Source organism: Leptonychotes weddellii, chromosome 2 (genome assembly GCF_054177405.1).
Source record: "Leptonychotes weddellii isolate Sample4059 chromosome 2, ASM5417740v2, whole genome shotgun sequence".
NCBI classification, from domain to species: Eukaryota; Metazoa; Chordata; class Mammalia; order Carnivora; family Phocidae; genus Leptonychotes; species Leptonychotes weddellii.
In genome coordinates, this window is record NC_138370.1 from 77,987,507 (window position 1) to 78,007,724 (window position 20,218).

Below are 20,218 nucleotides of genomic sequence, written 5' to 3' on the forward strand. Positions count from 1 at the left end.
TATTAATTTAAAGCTGCTGGATATCCTTGGAGAGTTAATCAAGAAGGTAGAAATTTTTCCACATTAGTGTTGTCAAGTGACAGTAGATTTAAGAGGTAATGAACATTATTTACTTAAAAAGAAAATGTTTTCCCTTATGCAATTACTGTTAGAGGAATCATTAGCCACAACAAAAGCTCTATGAATCAGTTAAACATATGTCTCATTCCATAATTTATACTTCTTCTTAACAGTCTGTGATCCCTTGGGTCAAGATTACTTTAGAAATACAAAGAGAACCCTAAAACTAAATAATTTCTATTATAAAATGAACATGTAAATTATCTGCTAAATTACTTGTACTTAATTAGTAATTTTGCATAATGACATACATTCTCTTTGGGTCTCTTCAGGCTCTGACAGATAACACTTTACAAATGTTACTTAAGTTCCAATTACAGCACAAACCTTGTAGAAATGTACTCTTGATCTAAATATGCAAACGTGAGCAATCCTGGTATTCCTTAGGCAAACTATAATTCAACATTGCTGCTAACGGGTGCCTTGGCTCATTCTGAAGGAATATGTTTCTTATGTTGTTGTTTCTTATACCAGAGACTAAGAATGTCAATGTTTTAAGGTTTGTGATTGTATAACACATTGTACAATTATTAGAATAAACTCATTTGACTCAGTTTAGAAATTCAAATTATAAAAATACGTATTTTTTGATGCTAAAGCTGTCTTTTTTGGTAGTTAACATTAAAACAACCATGTAAGTCATTTTTACTACTAATCACACTGCAGTGTTCAGCTTGAATTGTTCTAATCTTGTCGTAATTACATTGTGTCTTAAGCTATTACATAGAATTCACTGAGAAGGGCAATACATGTAGTTGAAATAAAATGCTCAAAATATAAGTTGTTTTATTTATTTACCAGGTATTTATTGAGTGCCTACAAGACTGTCAGGCTCAGTCTTGGTGATGGAGCAATGAGGAAGGCAAAGTTCCCATTCTCAAGAAGTTCACATTCAGTGTGTGTGAAATGGGTGAGTGTTATGAGTATAACTATGTCTGGATGTGTGTGGAGAGGGGAGGAAATAAATAATGACTAGAGGGACAAAAATAATGTATTATCAGAATTTATAAAGTGATATAGAAGAAATAAACAGGGCTATTTGATAGAGGGAGAATGGGATAAGGTGTCTGCTGGGTTCGATCCCAAGACCCTGGGATCATGACCTGAACCGAAGGCAGATGCTTAACCGACTGAGCCACCGGGTGCCCCTGCTTTTTTTTTTTTTTTTTTAAGATTTATTTATTTATTTGAGAGAGAGAGAGAGCAAGAGAGAGAGTGGCAGGGAGAGGGGCAGAGGGAGAGAATTTTCAAACAGAGACTCTCTGAGCCAAGATCCAGATGGGGGGCTTAGGACCCTGAGATCACGACCTGAGCTGAAACCAAGAGTCGGTCGCTTAATCGACTGAGCCACCCAGGCATCCCAAGGTGCTTCTTTAAATAGAATCTAGAATTGCCTTCCATTTTACACATAAATAAAAAATAGATTTTATACAACTTCTCTGTATATCAAGTGGAGCTACTGGGTACATTTTGGGGAGATTATACTTTGATTTGTTTAGAACTTAACGAAAGGTAGCTCAACATTTTGGAAAATCATTTTACCATGGCAATACCACTTGTGGTATATGAGTTGTTGACACAACCCCTACACTGATATACCTGTATGTGATGATATTTATACAATAAAGGTAATTTTAGATCTTATTTTAAAGTGTTTTATAAATAGAGAAAAATGTCTCTATCATTCAGTTGAATATTTATTCTTGGGTTTTATCACTTTATCCCAAAATGATCAGCATGGTTATATTTAATTGACTAACATATTTTTCTTAATTAAGCAACAAAAATGTTGAGAATAAATACAAATTAAAATAAAACACAATAACCATATAACTCTGAAGTTTAAATAAATTTTCAAAAATGTCATTTTGTCAGAATGTTTAAAAACTCTTAAATCCATAACTATTAAGGTTTCTTTTCTTTTGGATAAAAAGCAAAAATAATGCAAAATATAATGAACCATACAATATTAGAGAAAAATTAATCCTGCTGTTGTATGTGAACATATTCGTACTATGATGAAAGGTAGTTCAAATATGATACAATTTATTCCTTTCCACTGAGCAAAGATACTATTTTTAGATGATTCAATGAGCAGGTAAATGAAAATGAGGTATATAATAAACTGAAATTACACAATTCAAAAAGAATTTTTAAAAAGTGACAGAGGAGATGTCATACTGTATTACACAGAGCTTGTCAATATTTGAAACCTTTAAAATTAGTTTATAGGAAAAAATATTCTCTTTTCCAATGACATTGCTTATACAACAGACGGAACACTAACGGGTTAGTAGGTAACACAGGTTTACAGACAACTTAAATAAGAAACTCCAGGTGTTTTAGCAAATTATTGCATTATTAATCAACAACATTTGTTGCCAAGAACTTTGAAAAAGACTTCAAAAATAAATGAAGTTACTAGGCTCCTAATACATAATTTTAGCAATAATGTGAAATAAGTAGTAATTTCTGGAATGAGAGGTTATTTGGTAAACTTTTATTGTACACATTGAACTATGATTCTTCAAAGAAACTTGTCTTTAAATACTTTTCACTGTTTCATTGCATTTTTTTATTCAGCTAAAAATTAAAAATTGTAATTAAATTATGAAAGTTATTATAAATTTTTCAGATATATTTGCGAAGTTAAGGAAGGGTTCTTAGGCTACATGGAATTGAGGTATATCCTACTCAAATGTAGGGAATGATCAAGAAATTACTAAAAACTACATAATACAAAAATGACCTTATTCATGAGAATTTTTTTAAAGTTTTATCTAAATTCCAGTTAGTTAAAGTCCAGTGTAGTATTACTTACAGGTGTACAATATACTGTTCCAACACTTCTCTGCAGAACCCAAGTTCAACATGACAAGTGCACTCCTTAATCCCCATCATCTATTTTACCCATACCCCCACCAACCTCCCTTCTGGCAACCATCAGTTTGTTCTATTCATGATAATTTTTAAAGTTTCCCATATTGGCTGAAATTTTATGAAGATAGATTTAAACAAAATGATTTAGAAACATCTTGCTGTTACTGGTTGCTATTAAAAAAGTAATATTCTAAGTCAGCATGAACTTGGAAAATCTTACTGAGTAATTAAAATTCCAGACTCTAGTAATTAACAAAAAAATAAAAAATACTATGACATCACGACTAAGAGATGAAAAGGAAAAAAATTAGTTAAAAATAGCAAAGCAAAAAGCTATAGGAAAGTTTTGAGGCACACTGATATAAATTACATATACATTTGCAGCTACATATTTATTAAAAAATAATTTTTTGATAGTTTTGTTATTATAAATAACAAAATTGCAAATACATAGTAGGAGATTTGAGAGGACTTTTAACAGAATTACTTTTAAAGAAAATTTGGACAATATTACATTAGCAGAGACTCATGAAAAGTAGTGGTCATATTGATATTCACTAATAGAGTTTTTTAAAAATATTTATTATCATCCTATGTATCTTTTATTTTCATCCAAAAATGGTAAATCTATCTTATGTAAATAGCATATTGAAATTTTTTTTTAATTTTCCTTTTTTTTAAGTACAATCACAGCTTTCCTATAGCTTTCGGATAATAGAACTAAAAAATTTAAATTCTAGTCCTGGTTCTGCTGTTTTCTATCTTGATTGAGTGTATGAAAGTTCTGTTAACTTTCAAGAGTTTCTATTTTTTTAAATAATGTGATACTATTTTGCCTAGATCCAAGAGTTGCTGTGAGAATTAAATAAGAGAATAAAGAAAAAATGCTCTGTATAGATAAGTATTCAGAAAATTAAAACTATAATTATTCTTATTATTAATTTGAGAAGATATAAGTATTAGGATGTTGATAGATATACATTATTTTCATTAAAAAGTCTGCTCTAGGAATACTGTATTATTATGTATATAATGAAATATAATTAAGATAATATTCTACTGAGGAAAACATTTTTAATCTCATTGCCTATATCAAAAATGTAAATATTTGAGAGACTAACTCATAATCACAGCAATAGAATTACACTAAAAGAAAAGGTGTGAAGAGTTAGAGGTGTTAACTAACATTATTTTGCTGTTCATTTTCCAATTCTATGTGCGTCAAATCATCACACTGTATACTTTAAATTTACATGTTATATGTCAATACTCAATGATGCTGGAAAAAATTAGGGAACAGTTAGATATATGGTATATCTCTATTATCAATTTTAGGAAGGTCAAAAAAAAAGACAAAGGCAGAGATTCGAGTGATGTGTCATAATCAAGAAATGCCTGGGGCCACCAGAAGCAGGAAGAGGCATGATGAGATTGTTCTTTAGAGCCTTGAAAGGGAGCATGGCCCTCTGAATACCTTGATTTTGGACTTCCGGCTTCTAGAACCAGTGATAGAATACATTTCTATGTTTTAAGAAAAAAAAAAAAGAAGATATATCTTAGTGGTGCTATTTTACATTTTTGAGACTCACTTACTTCCAGAATGCAGGCATGTGAGTGGCATTTTTATTAATTAGATGCTTCCTTATTAGATTTGGATGTAGAAATGAGCAACACAGAGGGGCAGCTACATAGTTGTTTGAGCAAGCATACAGGGATGCCTGTTATTCTAGGACTGCTGTGCAGCACATCTGTGGCGCAACTAGTCCTGAGAGTCATACATGCAGAGAGAGAGAGAGTTGACACGTGGTTTTATTTGAGTTGGAGAACTCCAGCGCTGTGTTAATTTTCTCCTGAATTCAATCAGTCTGCTTTGTACCTGGTTGTAAAATAGCCAAGATTAACCATCAGGCACTCCTGAAAAAGTTGTGAGATGGGTAATTTTTTTTTAAGGAATTATTTTCTGCTTAGAGATGCTACGTGGAGGCTGTAATAACAAATTGCTGGTACCTAGACTCATTCCTCCATTTCTTGATTTACCTAATGAGGTGGTGACCATTGACGTGCTGCTATGACAAAATATTTAGCACATTTGTACAATCACCCGACTTACTTTCTATTTCATCTTACAAATATTTCAGAAAGGTTTTGTTCTTCATTAAGAACAAAACTTAACTTCGTTAAGTTTATAATTTTAAATTGTAGAACTTTCCCCTTAACTCCACATACATGGTATAGAATTATCTGACCTAAGTTTCTTTACATATAACCTTGCGTTCTGTAAATAACCTAACTTCTAATAGCCATATCATTATTTTTTTTCTTTAGTTATCAGGATTTAAAACACTTACATTCTATTCTAGCCTGAATGTGAGTGTACTGTTACTGGTCTGTAGGAAGATTCTGAAGATTAAGATCCAAAAACACAGATTTACAATATTATGATTTATTACTGGAAATTACAGAAATAAGTTTTGTGAATGGACTTGCAAAGAGAAGAAAACTTTATGAAACCAAATTTGTACCACTTACTAATACTTCAAGTATATGAACAAATGGATTTTGTTTTATTTTATTATATCACTTGCTCAAATCAATTTAATTTGATTCATATTCAGATTGTGCCTTTTCAGGAATTTTTTTTTCCATGGAGTTCATATCATCCCTTTTTCTTGGATTTTTAAAAATAGAAATACATTCTCAATTATTTTCCTAGGTATAGATGCATAAGAACTAAATACTCTCAAACTTTTCATGTCTGAAATAATTTTTAATAGTTTAGGTATTTTTTTTTTAAAGATTTTATTTATTTGAGAGAGAGAGAATGAGAGAGAGAGCACATGAGAGGGGGGAGGGTCAGAGGGAGAAGCAGACTCCCTGCTGAGCAGGGAGCCCGATGCGGGACTCGATCCAGGGACTCCATGATCATGACCTGAGCCGAAGGCAGTCGCTTAACCAACTGAGCCACCCAGGCGCCCTATTTTTAAATTTTTTTAATAAAGATTTTATTTATTTATTTGACAGAGAGAGACACAGCGAGAGAGGGAACACAAGCAGGGGAAGTGGGAGAGGGAGAAGCAAGCTTCCCACTGAGCAGGGAGCCCAATGCGAGGCTCGATCCTGGGACCCTGGGATCATGACCTGAGCTGAAGGCAGATGCTTAATGACTGAGCCACCCTGGTGCCCCTGGTCTTTGGTTTAAAATCTAATTTGTCTGATATGAGGATTGCTACCCCAGCTTTCTTAAGAGGTCCATTAGTGTGGTAAATGGTTCTCCATCCCCTCACTTTCAATCTGGAGTTGTCTTTAAGTTCAAACTGAGTCTCTTATAGACATCATATGGATGGGTCCTGTTTTTTTATCCAATCTGAAACCCTGTGTCTTTTCATGGGAGCATTCAGCCCATTTACATTCAGAGTAACTATTGAAAGATATGAATTTAGTGCCATTGTGTTTCCTGTAAAGTCCCTATTTCAGTAGATTCTCTCTGTTTCTTTTTGGTTTATGTGACTCTCAGGGTTTCTCTTTGCTTATAGAATCCCCCTTAATATTTCTTGCAGGACTGGCTTGGTGGTCACATATTCTTTCAGTTTCTGCCTGTCCTGAAAGCTCTTTATCTCTCCATCCATTCTGAATGACAGCCTTGCTGGATAAAGTATTCTTGGCTGCATGTTCTTCTCATTTAGTACCCTGAATATGTCTTGCCAGCCCTTTCTGACTTGCCAGGTTTGTGGACAGGTCTTATGTTATTCTGATGTTCCTCCCTCCATATGTAAGGAATCTTTCTCCCTGGCTATTCTCAGGATAGTTTCTTTGGCTGTAAAATTTGCAAGCTTCACTATTATATGTCAGGGTGTTATCTATTTTTATTGATTTGGGGAGGGGTCCTCTCTGCCTCTTAGACTCAAATGTTTCTTTCCTTCTTCCGATTAGGGAAGTTCTCAGCTATGATTTGCTCAAATATATCTTCTATTCCTCTCTCTCTCTCCCCCCTCTAAGGGATCCCAATAATTCTGACACTGGAACATTTCATGGCATCATTAATCTCTCTGATCCTTTTTTCACGTGTAGTAGCAGCATATCTCTGTTTTCCTCAACTTCCTTCCTTTCCATAAGCTTATCTTCTAGATCACTGATTCTTTCTTCTGTCTCATTTACCCTGGCTGATAGAATATTCAGTATAGACCTCATCTCATTCATAGCATTTTTTATTTCAGCCTGATTAGATCTCAGTTCTACTTAGAGATTCTATATTGTCACTAATGCTTTTTCAAGCCTAGATATTGACTTTAAGATTGCTATCCTGAATTCTATCTCTGACATCTTGATTATATCCATATTTACTAGTTCTGTGGCAAAGGACATTATCTCTGTTTCTTTTCTTTGTTGAGAATTCCTCCTCCTAGTCATTCTGTCAAGGGATGGTTAAGTAAATGAGCAGAGTCTAAAATATCAACCACGACCCAAACAAGATGTACCCTAACACAATCTGGAGTGGTCAGAAGCCACCACCAAAAAACAAAGCCAAAATGAAACACAAGAATAAAATTTTAAAAAATTTTAAAAAGTGGGGGGAGGAGAAGGGGGACTATAATCTCTCAGTGTGGACAAAGCAGGGGGTTCCAGTTGTTCCTGGGTGTATTTTAGTCTGTGTGTTAAAGGATAGTACATCCTAAAATTACAAGGAAAGTAAAATTTATATATATATAAGTTAAGACAAAAGGTAAAATTAAATAGAGTGAAAAAAGGAATAAAATAAAGCATATATCTATAAAAAATATAGATGTGGAAAAATCATGTTAAAAATCGACTATGAAATATAAGTTGATATAATAAACATATAGTTGAAATAAGGAAAAGGTAAAAAGAAAAAAAAAAAAAACAGAAAAAGCATAAGAAAAAAAAAGAAAAGGAGAGAATTTTATCTGAAAAATAAACAAGTCATGAGGTCACACCTGGAGCTCAATATACTATTTTCCTGTGGCATTAGGATTTTACAGTCTTATGGGATCCATAGGATTATTGTCCACCTGTTCTTCCAGCCCATCTTCTGGGAGCAGGGCCTGCTGTGCTGTTTCTTAGGTAACCTTGTCTGGGTGGAGTTGCCCCGCCCCCTGTCAGGGGGATGGGCTCAGTGGAAACTGACCCTCTGTGTGCTTTTGTTCCCTGGAAGCTTTCTTTGCCTCTTCCAAGGCTCAGAGCAAAAATGTCTGCACCCAAATCTCTGTCCCAGAGCAGAAAAATCACAGTCAGCTCTCTTTAATAAATCTTCCAGGACAAACAGGCTCCACTTCTGTATGCACCATGGAAAACTGCAGCTTCCTGCAGTGCACGCCCACAGCAACTCTCTCAGAGGTAGTTCCAGAGGCCGAGGAGTGCCACTGCCTTTGTGATTCTTAAACTGTGAGCAGCTTTGGGCTTGTGCGCACACCCGAAGCTCCTGGACCATGCCTGGGTGCCACTCTAATGTCCTTTCTGGGCCACTACTGCCCTGCGAGTTTTTGCCAAGTCATGGGTGCAGGTTCCAGATTTTTTCAGGCTGCTCAGGAAAAGTGTGATTATTAACTGGCCCAGCTCACTTTTTATGGCAATCTGAGCTGAAAGTCCCTTCCTGGGCTCACTGACCATAACCTGCTTCCTGGATCCACTGCTTGGGCACTCTACTATTTCAGGCATCCCCTTTTGCTCTGTGGTTCCTCATATGCCGAGACTACAATGCCCTACCTAGAATTCTGCCTTTTCATTTCCAGAGCCGCTTTCAGAGAGGGATGTCTCTCACTAGAGCAGATTTCTAAGGGTTCCAATTTTGTGTTCTGGTGTTATATCACTTTCCAGGAGCCAGCTTATGGAGGCTCCTTCCCCCTTCTGTTTATCTTCTTATATCTCCCATCAGATTCACAACTCCATATGTCCTACCTTGCAAAAAGCAGTCGTTTTTCTGCTTGTAGAGATCCAGATATATATTCTTACATCTCAGGCTGATTTCGTGGATGTTCAAGATGGTTTGATAGATATCCAGCTAAATTCAGGGGACCAGTTGAAACAGAGTCCCTTACTCCTCTGCCATCTTTCCGCCCCTCCACCCCCTCACTTTAAATCTGGAGGTGTCTTTGGGTCTAATACGAGTCTCTTGCTGACAGCATATTGATGGGTTTTGCTTTTTTTTTTTTAAGATTTTATTTATTTATTTGAGAGAGAGAATGAGAGACAGAGAGCACGAGAGGGAAGAGGGTCAGAGGGAGAAGCAGACCCCCCGCTGAGCAGGGAGCCCAATGCAGGACTCGATCCTGGGACTCCAGGATCATGACCTGAGCCGAAGGCAGTTGCTTAACAAACTGAGCCACGCAGGAGCCCCAGGTTTTGCTTTTTATCCAATCTGCTAACCTGTGCCTTTTGATTGGGGCATTTAACCCACTTACATTAGAGTAACTATTGAAAGATATGAATTTAGTGACATTGTATTGCCTGTAAAGTGACTGTTACTATATGTTGTCTCTGTTACTTTCTGGTCTATGTTACTTTTGGGCTCTCTCTTTGCTTAGAGGACCCCTTTTAATATTTCTTGTAGGGCTGGTTTGGTGATCACAAATTCTTTTAGTTTCTGTTTGTCATGGAAGTTTTTTTCACTCCTTCTATTTTGAATGACATCCTAGCTGGGTAAAGTATTCTTGGCTGCATATTTTTCTCATTTAGCACCCTGAATAGATCATGCCAGTCCTTCCTGGCCTACCAGGTCTCCATGGATAGGTCTGCTGCCAATCTAATGTTTCTCCTCTTGTAGGTCACAGACCTTTTGTCCCAAGCTGCTTTCAGGATTTTCTCTTTGTCAGAGAGATTTGTAAGTTTCACTTTTTATATGTTTGGGTTTTGACCTATTTTTATTGATTTTGAGGGGGGTTCCCTGTGCCTCTTGGATTTTGATGCTTGTTTCCTTCTCTAGATTAGAGAAATTCTTCTCTGTAATTTGCTCCAATATACCCTCTGCCCCCTCTCTCTTTCCTCTTCTTCTGGGATCCCAATTATTCAAATATTGTTTCACTTTATGGTATCACTTATCTCTCGAATTCTCCCTCCATGAACCAGTAGTTGTTTATCTCTCTTTTTCTTAGCTTCTTTATTTTCCATTGTTTGGTCTCCTATATCACCAATTCTCTTTTCTGCCTCATTTATCCTAGCAGTAAGAGCCTCCATTTTTTATTGCATCTCATTAATAGTCTTTTTTATTTCAACTTGATTAGATTTTAGTTCTTTTATTTCTCCAGAAAGGGATTCTCTAGTGTCTTCTCTGCTTTTTTCAAGCCCAGCTAGTATCTTTACAATTGTTATTCTGAACTCTAGTTCCAACATCTTACTAATGTCCATATTGATTAGGTCCCCGGCAGTCAGTACTGCTTCTTGTTGTCTTTTTTTGAGGTGAGTTTTTCCATCTTGTCATTTTGTCCAGAGAAAAAAAGATGAATGAGCAAACAAAATACTCAAATGGCAATAACGATCCCAGAGAAATATACACTAAACAAATCAGAAGAGAATCGAAACCAGGAAAGAAAAAAAAATAAGTAAAAAGAGAGAGAGAGAATATAATCAGAGAGGTGAGCAGAATAGAGCAATACACTGGATTCTGTGTACATTTAATAGGTCTGTTTTTTAGAAAACTAGATCCTAAAATTGTAAAGAAAATAAAACTTATATATGTACAAAAATAAATTTAAATACAATAAAAGGATAAGATGTAACTGTAAAAATGAAAATTAAAAGACAAGAAAAAACAAAAGAGAAAGAAAAAACCCACAACAACAACAACAACAACAAAAGGAAAGGATATAAACAGACAAGTGAACAGAACAGAACAATACACTATCTCCTGAGTTTATTTTGTCAGTTTGTTACAGGAAATGACTCTCAAAATTGTAAAGAAAGAAAAACTTAGGGGCGCCTGGGTGGCTCAGTCACTAAGTGTCTGCCTTTGGCTCAGGTCATGGTCCCAGGATCCTGGGATCGAGCCCTGCATTGCGTTCCTTGCTCCACAAGAAGCCTGCTTCTCCCTCTCCCACTCACCTTGCTTGTGTTCCCTCTCTCGCTGTGTCTCTCTGTCAAATAAATAAATAAAAATCTTTATTAAAAACAAAATAAAGAAAAACTTATATATACAAAAATAAAATTAAATACATAGAAAGTGTAGAATGTAACTGTAAAGACGAAAATTAAAAAAGACTTTAAAAAACAAAACAAAAAAAAAGGAAGAAAAAAAAGAATATAATCAAACAGGTGACCAGAACAGAGCCATATACTAGATTTTGGGTGTATTTTGGTCTGTTAGAAGAAACGGCATTGAAATTTACTATTAAAGTGCATGTGTTCTGGGGCACCTGGTGGCTCAGTCGGTTAAGCATCTGCCTTTAGCTCAGGTCATGATCCCAGGGGCCTGGGATCAACCCCCACATCAGGCTTCCTGCTCAGCAGAGAGTCTGCTTCTCTGTCTTCCTCTACCCCACCCCCAATTTGTACTCTCTCAAATAAATAAATAAAATATTTAAAAAAAATAAAGTGCAAGTGGTCTAACAATTCTACATGTGTTGACAGAGTAGACAATTATTATCAAGATATAAAGAGCTTTATATTATAAGTTTCCATTTCAAAATAAGATGATCAGGTCTCTGGGAGCAGGACAGGACATTGGGGCAGACAGCACAGAGAAGAGCTCAGGGGAAACTTGGTGCACACAGACCTTGCACCTTAATAGTCACCCTTGGTGACTGCAGCACCCTCTGTTTCTTTCCCTCTATCATGAGATCTGGCAGCCAGAAATGAACCATATCTATTCTCAAGATATATGCCAGAGAGATCTTTCACCCTCATGGGAATCCCACTGTTTAAGTTGATCTCTGTACCTCAAAAGTGACTCAGCTGGTGTTTAAGAGGCCTGAGAGCTCCTAGACAATGATAAAACATGCTATATGGTGAATGGTGTCTCAAAGCCTGTGAGCAAATCTATAAAACTATTGCATCTACTCTGATTAGCAGGAACCTAAATAGGAGAAGAATGAGAAACTAATGATAATGACAGATAGAATGGAAAATAAGTCTAAATGTGATGCTCACTCCTTCCCGGGAATTTCTCTGGCTGTCTGCAAGGCTGGAGCCATTGAGAATGAGGTGCCCCTCTACCTCTACATTGCTGTCTTGGGTGACAACTTTAAAGTCATAATATGATCAACAGTGCTGGCAATGAGCTGGCCATACAGGAGTTTACAATCCTCTCATTTGGTGCATCAAACCTCAAGAAAGCCATGTGCATTGGAGCAGAGGTTCACCACAATCTGAAGAATATCGTCAAGAAGAAATATGGTAAAGATGCCACCAATGTGGAGCATGGATGCATGTTTACTACTAACATCCTAGAAAATAAAAAAGCAGCTGCTGAAGAATGAGATCAAGATAACCACTTACACCCATAAGGTTGTCATTGGCATGGACATTGCTGCCTTGGTGTTCTCCTGGGCAGGGAAAGTGTGATCTGAACTTCACGTTGTCTGATGACTCCAGTAGGTACATCACAGCTGACAAGCTGACCAACCTGTTCAAATTCTTCATCAAGGACTAACCAGTGGTGTCTATAGAACATCCCTTTAAAAAGGTGACTTGGAAGCTCAAAAAAAATTCACAGCTAGGACAGGAATCTAGGTGGTAGAGAACGGTCTCAACAGTTACCAACTGTTTGAGTTTGAGTTACTAACTGTTTCAGTTACCAACTCAATACAGATTTCCAAGATTTCATAAGTGAGAAAGTTTGCAACTACCTCCTGCTTAAAGTAAACCAAATTGGCTCTGAGACCAAGTCTTTTCAGGCATGCAAGTTGATCCAGTCCAATGCATGGGACTTCATGGTGTTTTATCTCTCTAGGGAGACTGAAGACACATTCATTGCTGGCCTGGTGGTGGGGTTCTGCTCCAGGCAGATTAAAACTGGTACACTTTGCCGATCTGAGCACTTGGCCAAGTACAAGCCAGCACCTCAGAAATAAAGAGGAACTGGTCAGCAAGGCTAAGTTTACTGGCAGGAACTTCAGAAACCCCATGTGAACATTAGAGCTCCTGAGTCCTTCCGTCACTATTGGAATGATTAGACCTTTGCTCCTGATGTTCCAACGGACAGCTCAAGGTCCCAACTGATACTTGCAAGGCCCTTAGTAGTTAACTCCCCTCTTTCATCCATGTGATGTTCTCTCACTGATTCTTTAAAAGTGCTACAGGCCAATTTGACCATCTGGAACCCTCTTGGAAACTCTAACTCTGTAATCACGTGATTGGCTCAAAACACTCTTTTTCTCACCTTGCTTCTCATCAAGTGTCTGGAGCCATGCGTATCCACAGTGTAATCTCAGAGGTGTCTACAGGCAAGATCCCCAATCATTTTGTGTACAAAAAAAAAGAAAAGGCCTCAGTGACCAATTAAAAAAAAGAAGAAATTCAATTAGGTTATCAAAAAACATATTTAATTAGTACAAATTAATTTCAGAGAGAAATTTCAAGTAAAACAATTTTTACTCAGTACTAAAAAAAATCTAACCATGTTTTGAGACATAATGATTTGCATGTGCAACTGTGACATCTTAATTTTTTAAATTTTTTTATTGTGAGTTGTAATATAGATTAAACTATATAGACCACAACCATACAGCTTCATGATTTTCACACAAATTCCTGTGTAATCACAAACAGGTCAAGAATAGGTCTTTACCAACATTCTAAAAGTCCCTTAATGTTCCTTCCAATCACAGTCCCCTCTCTTTCTCCAAAATAAACACTATCCTGAATTCTAATGCAATACTGTAGTCGTGGCTGCTTTGTACTTTATCTAAATAGAATTATATAGTATCCATTCATTTGGATCTAACTTCAGTTACTTGACATGCTATTTGTATGATCCATCCTCATTTCTGAGTTGTTTCTTTTAGTTCATGTTTTTCATAGCTATATAATGTCTCATGTAGTAATATATTAAAATTTATAAATCCCTTCATCTATTCATGAACACTTGGGTTATTTGGAATTTTGGCTATTAAGAATATTATAAAACATCAAAAACATCAACATAAAACATCAAAAAACACTCTTGAATATGAAATCCTCATACATGTGCATGTATTCCTGTTGTTATAGGATTTAATTAACTAATCAAATCCTATTGCTAACTCTAACACAAATCATAAGATTCTAGGAATGCAAAAGTGGGGAGATTCTATACATTGAGTTGAAATTCGGAAGATCTATGCACCAGGAATCAAAGTGAACAGAAAAAAACATGGCCATTAAAGGGACTGTAGCATAGCTTTGAAACATCTCCCATCCCTAAAATAAGCTTCATTGTGTTAACTGATCAAAATTATCTATCAAATATTATCAGTACAAGCATAATTGACAAAACAACTCAGGTCAAAGTCCTACAGATAGGCCTACATAAGTGAGCAAAGGTATCACCTGTTTAGTAATTGTCGCTTTGCCAAAATACCAAATAATAAAACCAAAACCAAATAAAAAACAGAAAATAATAAAAATCCTATATCCTATCCTTAGTCATCCTATTGCTTACACTTCATCCTAATAAAAAGAAAAGCCATAATAACTGGCTTGGTAAATAGGCCTGGGCCTGACAACACAGGCTCCCTCTCACTGAGTCTGTAATATTGCCACTGAATGCTGAATGCTCAACCAATCCCCAGTAGAGACTAAGGTGAGCCTTAGGTATGGCGCCATCCTTGGAGGAGTTCAGCTAGCCAATGTGATAGATTGTGATAGATTGATTACATTGGATCCTTCCTACCCTTGAAGAGTAAATAATTCATCTATTTTGGATTGTTATATGTCCTAGGTGATGAAGACCTACCTTAAAGCTGCCTCAGTTTGGCTATTTAGACAGGTTTCTTCCAGACTATAGGCCCCTGACCTACTTTTTTTTTTTTTATATAACATTTGCTTTCAATTGTAAATTTTTGTTTTGTCCCTTTGAAATGTGTATAAATTTTCTCCCAAACTCTTGCCAGTTTTTTAACTCAGGAAATGTCTGTCTCAAGGACTTAGAAGAATCTCTTTGAAATGTAAACATCAAAGAAGATAACACTCCTATTACCTAGTCTCCAAAGGAGGGTAGGAACCTAAATTCAATTGCAACAATCAGCAAATGTAGATAGCCTGATCCCAGAGAAAAACATTTGCAAACTCGGGAATAATTCAATGTGCTGGACATATACCACTGATAACCCCAATCCCAAGGTCCTCTAATACATTTCCACTAGCTCATCCCAATCCTTAAAAACTCTCCTTTTGTTTTAGTGGACTTGAATTCAGTACCCTTCCCTACTGCAATAATTTCAAATGAGGTCTTCCTTACTTGTTTAACATTGTCTGGTGCAATTTTTGCTTTGACATGGGTGTGGCTATGTGTTGTTTTCCTTCTCTGTCTGTGGTGTCTTGGCCAGAAAATTTACTCAAGGACAAGTTTACTGATTTATTATAATGGGATTATGAACAGTGCCTTGGGAAAGCAATCCACAATATGGCAAAGGTGGTAAGACAATGAACACAAAGTCCATGGATTCCTTTGAACTTAATACCTATAATATTCCCAGTATATAGAATACCTTTTTCTGAGTGCCCTTTCACCATTGTTCCCAGTGACACAATTGAGTATTTTTTTTTGCCTCATTTAGCAGCTTTTGGCCTTATTGACTAGAAGTCCTAGTTTGGAGAGAAGGAAATGCTTTTACCCAAGAACATGTGAAGGATTTCATGAAACTTAAAATTATTGACTTAACTTAGTTATTTTGAGCTCCTTATGCCAATAAAACAACAATCAAAAAGAAAGTTAACTATTCTGGCAGAGATAACTGACCACAATTACAAGGAGGTTGTGTTGCTGCTGTGTAATGCAGGTAGGGAGAGATATATCTGGAGCTAAGGAGATTCCTTAGGGGACCTCTTAATGCTTTCATTGAATCATAATCTTAAATGGCAATCACAGGAAACACAATCTGATGAAGACATGATAACCAAAGGAACCCTCAGGCATGAAAGTATGATTTATCAGATGCACCACTACTCTTGGCTAGCTGAAGTGCTGACTCAAGTTGAGGGAAACCTAACATGAGCAGTAGAAGAAGAATATAAAGAATATCAGCTGTGGCCAGCCTCAGAACCAACTGCAGCAATTGGTTACATCTTCTTGTAATGTGTTGGTGTTGTTGTTTTGAATTGCAACCAACCTTTAAGGAACAGTAAAATTAAGAGAGCTGAGCATTTAACATAGGGCCTGAATAATGTAAGGTGAAGACAGTGGCTTTTATTGCTATGCCCTGCCCAATACACAAGTAGTTCAGTATATTATGGTTAGTTTCCAGTGCCAATCTCTGCATCCTTGTGCCTTAGGACTTTTTCTGGAAGCACAAAAGTTGTAGTCTGTGAACTTTTAGTGCTGGAAATGTTCAGGGGCTTCACAACACTCTGGGATGGATAAATGGATAAATATACAGCTCCCTTGCATCTCAAGTGAGATAATTTTTGAGTTGTGATTTTATACCACTTTCTAGAGTTTTCTCTGTGGATTGAATTGCATTTGCTGACCACAGTAGCTAACCAAAACATACCCTTATGACTACCCTCTCTTCCTTGTAGTTTTCTCACATTTCAACCATGACACTTGTGCTTCAAAATAATTATTTCCACTCATATTTTTATCTCAATATCTGCTTCTAGAAAACAAACAAAAAACAACAATAACACACACACACACACACACACATATGATATGATCTCTGACCACTGAATGCCAAAAGGAAGGGGTAATTTTTAAATCCCCATGATATTTACAATGGTGGGTATTTGTATAAGATCCTCAGAGAATAGTATTTCTAGATCAAATTGAATTTCCTTGCCTCTTTTAATTCATGAATATAGATACAATAAATGTGTTTTTATATAAATCTGTACAAACATAATTTTCTATATAATAAGCAAACTTTCACAATAAGATAAACATTATCTTGATTACTTAATTGACCTTAGTTCCAGATAAATTTCTCAAATTTCATTTCTAAAAATACTAGCAAAATAGTTTAGTCCTTGGTATTGTGTAGGATCAGAAGTATATCCTGGGAATAAGTTAAAAGAAATTTAAATAAACACCATGCAACATTTGTTGCCTTTACTTTAAATTCAAACTAAGAATCATTCTCATGTAAGAATATTTACTACTTATTATTTCACTTATTTTTAAAAATGGAACTGAAAAGTTTTACATTGGGTCAGCACATGATTAACAATATGGAATTATGTACACCAATAATGAAGCAGCAGAAGGAGAAATTAAGAAAACAATCCTATTTACAATTGCACCAAAAAATAATAAGATACCTAAGAATAAACCTAACCAAAGAGGTGAAAGAGCTGTACTCTGAAAACTATAAAACAGTGAAGAAAGAAATTAACGACAACACAAAGAAATGGAAACATATTCCATGCTCATGGATTGGAAGAACAAATATTGTTAAAATATCTATACTACCCAAAGCAAACTACACAGTCAATACAATCCCTAGCAAAATACCAACAGCATTTTTCATAGAACTAGAACAAAGAGTCCTGAAATCTGTATGGAACCACATAAGTCCCCAAATAGCCAAAGCAATCTTCAAAAAGAAGAGAAAAGCTAGAGGCATCACAATTCCAGTCTTCAAGTTACATTACAAAGCTGTAATAATCCAAACAGTAGAGTACTGGCACAAAAATAGACACATAGATCAATAGAATGGAATAGAAAACCCAGAAATAAGCCCACAGCTGTAAGGTTGACTAATTTTTGATAAAGTAGGAAATAATATCCAATGGGAAAAAGACAGTGTCTCCAACAAATAGTGTTGGGAAAACTGGTTGCAACACACACAAAAAATGAAACTAGACCACTTTCTTATACCATACATAAAAATAAATTCAAAATGGATTAAAGACCTAAATGTGAGACATGAAACCATAAAAATCTGAGAAGTGAGCAGAGACACTAACTTCTCTGATGTTGGCCTTAGAAACTTTTTTCTAGATAGGTCCCCTGAGGCAAGGGAAACAAAAGTAAAAATAAATTACTGGGACCCATCAAAATAAAAAGCTTCTGCACAGCAAAAGAAACAATCACAAAAACTAAAAGGCAGCCTACAGAATGGGAGAAGATATTTGCAAATGACATATCATATATATTTGATGAAGGGTTAGTACCCAAAATATATAAAGAACTTATAAAACTCAACACCCAAAAAATGAATAATCCAGTTAAAAATGGGCAGAAGACATGAACAGACATTGCTCCAAAAAAGACATGCAAATGGCCAACAGACACATGAAAAGATGCTCATCATCAAGGAAACACAAATCAAAACCACAATGAGCTATCACCTCATGCCTGTCAGAATGACTAAAATCAACAACACGAGAAAAAATGGATGTTGGGGAGGATATGGAGAAAAAGGAACCCTTGTGCACTGTTGGTGGAAATGCAAGATGGTACAGTCACTCTGGAAACAGTATGGAGGTTCCTCAAAAAGTTAAAGATAGAACTACCCCTATGACCCAGAAATTGCACTCCTGGGTATTTACCCAAAGAATACAAAAACATTAATCCAAATGGATACATGCACCCTTCTGTTTATAGTAGCATTATTTATAATAGCCAAGATATGAAAGCAGCCTAAGTGTCCATCCATTGATGAATGGATAAAGAAGAGGTGGTGTGTGTGTGTGTGTGTGTGTGTGTGTGTGTGTATTCCAATAATATTGAAATATTATTCAACCATAAAAAAGAATGATATTTTGCCAGTTGCAATGACATGGATAGAGCTAGAGAGTATAATGTTAAGTGAAATAAGTCAGAGAAAGACAAATACCATATGATTTCACTCATATGTGGAATTTAAGAGCAAATGGGAAAAAAAGAGCTAGAGAAAAAGACAAACTAAGAAACAGACTCTTAATTGTAGAGAACAAACTGATGATTACCAGAAAGGAGTTGGGCGAGGGGATGGGTGAAATAGGTGATGGGGATTAAGGATATCACTTGTGATAAACACTGGGTGTTGTATGGAAGTGTCGAATTACTATATTGTACACCTGAAACTAATATAATACTGTATGTTAACTAGCTGGAATTAAAATAAAAATTAAAAAAAAATAAACTTCTACTTCAACACAAAAAGTGTTGAGCAAGAACAATTTTTAGGGAGAAAAAAACATGAATAATAATCATATGAAAATGTGCTCAATTTAATAGTGATCAACAAACTACACACTGAAATGAATACCAACTTTCATTTGCCAAAGCTGCAAAGACTTAAATGTGCTGTTCATTCCCGGAATGGAAGTGAGTGAAATGGACACTCAAAAATGCTGGTGAAAGTATAAAGTGAAGCATGTTATAAAGCTGCTAAAAAAAATAGTGTGACATTTTTAAAAAATAAAAATATGGAATTATGATACTGTTTTCTAACTCACAGAAGCTGGAATTTTTAGTTCAAATGTGAATGAAATAAACAGCACAATTGGTTAGCTGAGATACGCTAATTTATGGAACAAAAGTGCATTATTTTGTAATTATGTTTTTGTTGTGTTCTTTATCAAGGTGAAAATACAGCGTACTTCACTGATTTGCTTACTGTGTTCCTACCTTCCATTTATTTTTCCATAATAAATTTCTTACATGGAAGAAATATATTCAGTTTGTTTTTTTAATCATTGTATTCCATTTCAATTAAAATTATATCTTTCAGTCATTTTATTATCTTTTCAGCGTTTCTTTTCCTTTAGAGTGCCCTCTGTTCTTGGTCACACCGCTTCAAAGAATGAAGAGGTAGACCAGAGGAAGAGTGGTGGGCAGCAGAGCAAACTTTATTGAGTCATAGTACAAAGCTCCTGAAGAGGGAGGGCCCCCAGAGAGTTGCTGCTGGAATTTCTAAGTCTAGGGGTTTTTATGAGAATGTTTGTGTGCTGTTTTAATCTGATTAATCCTCCATGTACCTGTCACCCAATCAGGTTTTTGTTCACGTGCTCATCTACCTATCAGGTAGTTGTTCACATGGGAAAGCGTGGTGAGCTCCTTCCAGGGTGGTGTAAAATCTTTTTAAGGGTGGTTTCCTCTTAGGGTGGGGAGGGCCCTTGTCCCTGACTGCCTTTCTTCCGACTGTCC

The 20,218-nt window shown here is 35.9% G+C and overlaps 1 pseudogene; it reads left to right on the top strand.

The window, feature by feature from the left end:
- The first annotated feature begins 11,764 nt into the window (after positions 1 to 11,764).
- Positions 11,765 to 13,317, top strand: LOC102728865 (alpha-enolase-like; annotated as a pseudogene).
- Positions 13,318 to 20,218: the final 6,901 nt, after the last annotated feature.